The sequence below is a fragment of the Rattus norvegicus genome, chromosome 3 (assembly GCF_021556685.1).
Source record: "Rattus norvegicus strain SHRSP/BbbUtx chromosome 3, alternate assembly SHRSP_T2T, whole genome shotgun sequence".
Lineage (NCBI taxonomy): Eukaryota > Metazoa > Chordata > Mammalia > Rodentia > Muridae > Rattus > Rattus norvegicus.
The window spans coordinates 116019058-116026280 of record NC_141536.1 but is presented as its reverse complement, the minus strand read 5'-3'; the positions used below and the strand labels follow the sequence as shown (position 1 = coordinate 116026280).

At 43.6% G+C, this 7223-nt stretch overlaps 1 protein-coding gene and 1 non-coding gene across 2 annotated transcripts in view; one reads left to right on the top strand and one right to left on the bottom strand.

Annotated features, from left to right (window-relative positions):
• Positions 1-290: 290 nt before the first annotated feature.
• The window catches only part of Vinac1 (vinculin/alpha-catenin family member 1), a 32860-nt gene continuing 25927 nt past the window's right edge, over positions 291-7223 (top strand). The window contains 1 exon segment of the mRNA NM_001447275.1: positions 291-358. The gene's annotated coding sequence lies outside the window, so the exon portion shown is untranslated.
• Positions 3937-4065, bottom strand: LOC148006543 (small nucleolar RNA SNORA44). Its single transcript, XR_015685115.1, has one exon. It is a non-coding gene; the product is annotated as a small nucleolar RNA SNORA44 (small nucleolar RNA).

Genomic DNA, 7223 nt, shown 5'->3' with positions numbered 1-7223 from the left:
AGAACATAATTTCCTTTCAGTAGCCCACAGCCCTATTTTTTTTAGACCTGTAGTTGAGCCGTGTTTTGTCAGGTTGAGTAAGAGGAGCTGTCTTCTCGGGCTTTCAGCCAGGTCTCATCTCTGAGACAAAGCAGCGGCCCTACCACAAGGTCATGCATAAGTTATGTCACTGCTTGTTCCTGATACCTCCGATGACGTCAGGGGCAGAGTCGGTTAACAGATGCTGGGAGATCCCGTAGTCTGGAACTGTTTGCAGACACTGGGTACGTTCCACTGACTGATGAACCAGCTGTGTTTCTCAAGGCAGAAGAGTGGTGATCTCATTTGTGTGAAGAGCGGAGAGAGTCGTCCCACCAAGGTAAGGAAAAGTTCATATTTTCTAGACTCTTGCCAGTTCTCTGTGGATGACTGTGCTCATGATGGTCAGTAAATGGATTATAGGACATTTTCAATTTACATGCAGATCACATGCCTCTTTTCCTGTCAAGTTCTTTGCTATCCAGACTAGTTTATTTTATAGTACATTTTGATGCATTAAAGTGTTTCATTAATAGAGTTTATGCTGAAAATATAATGTGGGTTATCCAGTCCAAAAATGAGAATACCAGAGTTTCTAAGGTGAAAAAATATTAAAACCAAAACCAAAAACATAGGGTTAGATACAACCACCTCTCCCTTTGTAACATTAAGGTTTATCAAGACTCTGCATGTCCTATCTCCATGTCTGTGAGCAGTCCATACTATTCCCCTGTAGCTGTGTGAAAGGCAATGTTCCCAGAAGGTCAGGATACAGAAGGGTGTCAGCATACCCTAAGGAAACCAAACAAAACCACAGCCAAAACACAAACAAACAAAACAACAAAACCCCCAAACTGTAGATAACAATGCTTTGCCTAAGTCTTAGAGTTCAAGCAGTGTCCTTGGGAGTTGGTCTCAGTTTTTAGATCTCTTGGCTACACTTTCAAAATGGTTTGGAGCATCTGCAGGTACATAGCATGGCTTTTATGAGGATTAGGGGCAGGGACAAGCTGTGTTATCTGCCCTCCCTGCATCATCCCGTGCATCCAGAAGGATCTCAACAGCTTTGAAAACATGATGGTGGTTTACAGAACGGCCTTCAGGGAAAGCCAGCAGGGGATGAAGGGAAATGGGAGAGGGCTGGGGAAGGAGCCAGACAGGTCTGCCATGGTCTGATCTGGAAGAAATAGCCACCACGCAGTGCAGACTCCATGGTACACGGCTCTCTCCCAGAGGCAAAGGGACTGGCACGTGTGTTCCTCTTCATGAAGCCACTGGCTATTCCCCAAGGAACATGGCTCATTCATCAGATCCATTCTCTGGGAAGCTGGAGATATATGACTTCAGCAGCCATTGTCATACAACTGGGTCATGAGTGGGAGAAGGGATCAGAGTGGCCCCACAGCATGGTGGACGAGGCTTCTGGGGCCCAGGCTGTGCCTGGTAGATGTATGCTTTCTGTGCTGTCCAGGGACACTGCTGCTTTTCATTGTTCTTTAAACTCTCCCATCCTCCACACACCCCTCCTACTTTTACACCACGTGAATCTTTACACTTAGGTTTAAACCTGGATACCAGTAATAGAAGGCTTGCAACATTTGTTCACACTCCCTAAGGTTGACTTGTGTCTGCTCCTGTAAGGATAGCCAGTGCTTTCCATTTCCCTGCAAATGGCACTATTTTGTTTTTCTTTACAGCTGAATAAAACTATTACGTAGTGTCTTGGGAGAGAGGGATGGGATGGGGGAGGGGGAGGGAGAGGGGGGGAGAGAGAGGGAGAGGGAGAGGGAGACAGAGAGGGAGAGGGAGGGGGAAGGAAAGGGGGAGGAAGAGATAGAGGAGGGAAGGTGAGGGAGAGATAGGGGAGGGAGGAAGGGGTGGGTGGAGCGAGAAAGAGAGGGAGAGGTAAGTGTAGGCGCATTGGAAACAGAACTTCTCTTTGGATGACAGTTCTCCTTTCCGCCTTGCATTGAGACAAGGTCGCTGTTATTTGTGCTTCCCAGCCTGTTCTAGGCTTCCTGGCAATGCTCCTGCTCCTTTACAAAGCTCCTGCCTCTGCCTGCCATCCCCAGGAGTACTAATTTTACAGATGCTTTTCTGTGGGCACCAGGACTGGAACTCAGTGGCCAGGCTTGTGTGGCAAGAGCTTTTGCCCACAGAACCATCTCACTGACCCTCCAACGTACGCTTTTGACACTTTTGCCAAGAGTGGGTAGCTGCGGCTCTGAGAGTTTTCTGTGTCTTTTGTTCTAAGGCATTGGCCTCATGTCTGTCTGTGCAGGGCCTTGCTGTTCCCAATACTGTGGCTCTGGAGTGGAATTTGAGATCAGGTCTCATGGTGACTCTAGCTTTGCTTTTTCTGGTTAGACTTGGTTTTGCTATTTGGAGTCTTTGGTGCTTCTATGTTACTTTTCTGATTGCTTTTTTCTGATTCTGTGAAGAATGTCATTGGGATTTTGATGTGGACTGCATTGGTTCTGTAGGTTGTAGGTAGGACAGCCATTCACACTAATTCTTCCAATGCATGGAGATCTTTCCATCTTCAGGTGTATCCTTCAATTTCTTCTTCTTCTTCTTCTTCTTCTTCTTCTTCTTCTTCTTCTTCTTCTTCTTCTTCTTCTTCTTCTTCTTCTTCTTCTTCTTCTTCTTTCTCCTCCTCCTCCTCTTCCTCCTCCTCCTCCTCCTCCTCCTCCTCCTCCTCCTCCTCCTCCTCCTCCTCCTCCTCCTTCCTTGTGTATATGTGTGCGTTTGTCAGGGTCCCAAGCTCCAGCCGAGAGCCTGAGGAACAATACTGTTTTTTTTTTCAGCTTTTCAGAAAGGATTTACCATGTGATTGGTGGGTTCAGATAGAAACACAATTAATCTTCTCAGAGACCCCTTGTATGTCTGAACATTCCTCTGGTCCTTTGGTCTTTCTGAAGTCCTGAGGTTTTTACATATACAAAACCAGATTACCAGGGCTGGAGAGGTGGCTAGGCAGTTAAGAGCACTGGCAGCAATCACACCTGTATGCAGCTACAGTTTCAGGGGATCCTATTACCCTCCCCTCAGTTCCCCCCACCCCACCCCATGAATGCAGACAAAAAAAAAAAAAAAACCAAAACAATAAAACCAGCTAACCAAGACAGGTTGCAATTAGCAGTCACTATGGTGAGGTGACCTTACAGACAATTCCCTCGTGTTTGTTTTTGTTGTGTACTTCTTGTCAAGCAAACATTGTGATCACTTCACCAGGGACTAGGAAATGCTTTGAGTTTGCATAGCTAATGCCTTACTCAAAGCAATTAAGTTGTTCCCGCTCTCACTATTATGTCTCTCAGTGTATTCTGCTTTTGTCCCTTCTGTAAACTCTTCCGATTCTTGCCCTTTATCTTAACCTTAGTTCCTGTTTAGTTCCTGTATGTAAGGAGACTTTTTTCCATTTCCATTTCTGATATTTTTTTCTCTACTTTGTTTGAGACAGAGTATTAGACTATAGCCTAGTCTGGCCTAGAACTCACAGCAGCTCTTCGTCTCAGCCTCCCAAGTCTAGAATTTTTTTTTTTTTTTCCAATCAGAGAAAGAAATTTGAAGTCTTTATTGAACCAATTGCATGTTAGGTTACAAGGTGTTTCACTTTTCCAAAATGCTGCTTCTCTTTGTAGACCAATCAGGCCACAAAAGGCTACCTGGCTAAGTATTAGCCAGAAACTTCTAAATCCCAGTGTGATCTTCTTGTGGCATTTTTCCAACAAATAATGCAGACCAAATCACAAGATGGCCACCTCACTGGTCACATGGTCCTTAGGTTAATGAGCAGAGGCTGACAGGCTGTCTCCTCACTCTTCCAAGAACTGCCCAAGTGCACACTGCAGAAGGAAAGTTTGTTTTGAATACCACAGGACAGAAGGACAGGCAGCTCATAACTCCAGTGGAAAAACATATAGGAGAGCTGAGTGGCAACAGCAGGCACTGTGATAACCTGGGCTGTCAAAGTCTCTCCGTTACTCTGGCATGCAGTTGGAGATCCCATGGCTATGAGCAGCCACAGCCCTTGGAAACATGCTTCCAAGTCTAGAATTAAATGGGTATGACATCCCACTCAGCTTTCATTTCTGAGTTTTGTAAATAGAATTTATACATACATTTAACTACATTTTAAATTTTTCTTAAGATATTTTTGTCTCATTAAAAATATCTTCATCAGTGCCATGTAATTTTAATACTTAAATTGATTCATATTTTGGGAACTTCAAAACATTTCAATGAGGTGATAGGATTTCTAATTTGAAAAGGCTCTTTCCAAGTCTGTTCCTTATTAACTGTTCATTCTGCTTTCTTAGGCTCACTTTCTAAGTCTGGGGCTAGGAGCTTTCAAAACTGGATTTGATGTCTGGTATTTCTTCTTTTCTTTTTTCTTTCTTTCTTTTTTTTTTAGGATTTACTTTTTAAGTTTTTAAGTGTCTGTGTGTGTGGCGGGGAGGTACACGTGTGTGACTACAGGTCACTTGAGAGGCTTTAGAGCCCAGGAGCTGGAGCCCTGATGGGCTTGTTGGGAACTGGGCGGACCCTCGGTAAGATCGCTATGCATTTCTAACCACTGAGCCACCTCCCTGGCTCCCTTTCTTCATTCCCATGTGACACTTCTCCGTTACACAGTTTTTCATCCTTCCCAGTGGTCACCTTAGCTCTTTGTCTTGGACTTCCAACACAGGGTGTGGAAGATCTCCTGCCTCCGCATACACAAATTTATTGTTGATGCTACAACCTTAAAACAGGTCAACATTTCCTCTCTCCTGCCTCCTGTGCTGTGGCTATCCTCATTTTACTACTGTACATATTTAGAACTCTACAAGATATATTATTATTGGTGTTTTCCCAACATACACACACACACACACACACACACACACACACACACACACACACACACACGGTTTCACAATTCTGGTCCCCTCTTCCCAATTGGCTCTAGTTTGTGTGACATAAGCAGGCAGCACATCTGGTGACCTGAGTTCAACCCCTGGCCCCACACGAAGGAGAAAGCTGACTCTCTCAGGTTGTCCTTTGACCTTCAAATGTGTGACATGGCGTAATGAAGGCAACTAATAGAAAAAAAAGTTTTTTTTTTTGAGGTCCCGGTTGTAGACGGTTAGAATCCATGACCAATGTGACAGACACTAGGGCAGCAGACAGACAGGCACACTTGAAGCCTGTGCAGCAGTTGAAGTAGGAGGCAGAGAGAGGGACAGCTGTCTGGGAATGGCATGAGCTTCACAAACTTCAAAGCCCAGCCCTAGTGGCATCTCCAACAAGGCCATGCTGTCGAAAGCCATCTAGGAGAAGCTAAAAACCAGCAGGTGATCTTCCTGAGATGGTTCCTCCATGGATTGAAACCCACAATGAATTCTCTTCTCCAGGCAAGGATGAGAAGATTAAATCTGAGGAAAGATTCCTCCTATTAATACGCTTTTCCTGTTATTATTAAAAATATAACAGGGGTTGGGGATTTAGCTCAGTGGTAGAGTGCTTGCCTAGCAAGTGCAAGGCCCTGGGTTTGGTCCCCAGCTCTGGAAAGAAAAAGAAAAAAGGAAAAATATAACAGCCACTAGGTACTGACCCACACCTTTGAGCAGATCTCTGCAGTCCTACAAAGATGGACTGCCTTGTACTGGTGTTATATAGACATATGGATAATGATTCCATAGAATTCCTGATTTGGTTCAAATAATTTAAGGAAGAAAGTTTTTAGAGATAGTTTTACTTGCTGGAAAGATGTAATAAAGTTAGAATCAAGAATAGAATGTGCCCACTCCTCAGAATAGTGTAAGTAACATTTATCTCTGAGGCAATTTTCTAAAGAACTTTCTAGCTAAGGAGGTATAAATTCACAACTACATTACATAAAGTAGGAGTTACGTAAGGATACTGATTTTAAGTTCAAAGCATTGTTTATTTATTTATAATACATTCATTATAAGCTCAAAGCAACAGTTTTTACATGACCTTGCCTTATCATAGTGCACAGGAACTCTTTGAATCCTTGAATGAAACACACACACACACACACACACACACACACACACACACACACACACACACAAGCTTATTTTTGAAGTGCTGTGATTAGCTCAAAGGTTGGGCAGTTCCAATCCTCTACCTGTTATTCCAGGCCCACTGGCCACTTCCTGAATCCTTACATGACTCATTGGCTTTCTCTCCTGCAGCTCTGAATTTGATCTGTCTCCCACCATAACATTGCAATCCCCTGTCTCCTTTTTCTTAGTTCCTAGCCCTCACAAATCTAAAGGTCCCACCCTGTCTCCCTTTGCCCAGCCCTTGGCCACTGGCATCTTTATTGAGGATCAAAAACCAACTGGGGACAAGGACCTTTAGCTTTTGGACACACAGATTCCTGATTAAATCAAAGCATTAGAACCAATCTCCAACAGTGTAACATTTTTTCTCTGAGGTAATTTTCTAAAGAACTTTTTGTCTAAGGAGGTATAAAAGACCAGAGAAAAGAAACAGAATTGTTGGTTGAATGGTTTGTCTTGGGGAGTTCTGCCCCATCCCTCTATCCATCCAAATGTATATGTCTGTCTATATGTATGTGTGTAGGTATATGTGTATGTGCATAAGCATGCATGAAAACTTGTGGAGTTGATTGTGACAGTCAGGCCCAGCCAGAATGTGGGTGTATGAATGGTTGAATGTACATGTGTCTGTGCATATTTGACTGTATACAGCATCTTAATTCTTTTCCTTTCTTTCCTCTCTGGTTCACAAAGAGTTAACCAGCTTAGCCAGAGAGGCTTCTGGATGATTCACAGGAGAATGGAGCACCAGCAACAAATCATTTTACTTAACACCAACCCCTCTGTTTTACTTTGAGTAAAAAACTGCTGTTTCTGGCCCCAGAGGAACTAAGACAGGTCAGCTACCCCTGCAAAGTACCTTAGAATTAAGACAGATAAACATTTTATTATAGAAAAGGCAACCTTAAATATCTCACAAGATCAAGTCTTGTTCCCACAGACACTAATACCCCTCAGCTTACCTCAAGAGAACACAAGAAAGAAGAACTACAGGGGTTAGCCCCTGGCACCCCACCTACTAATTCTTTCCAAACAATTCTACCAACTAGGGACAAAGCATTCAAATATGTGAGTCTATGGGGGCCATTTTCATCCAAACCACTTCAGGAACATTCTTTTGTATATACC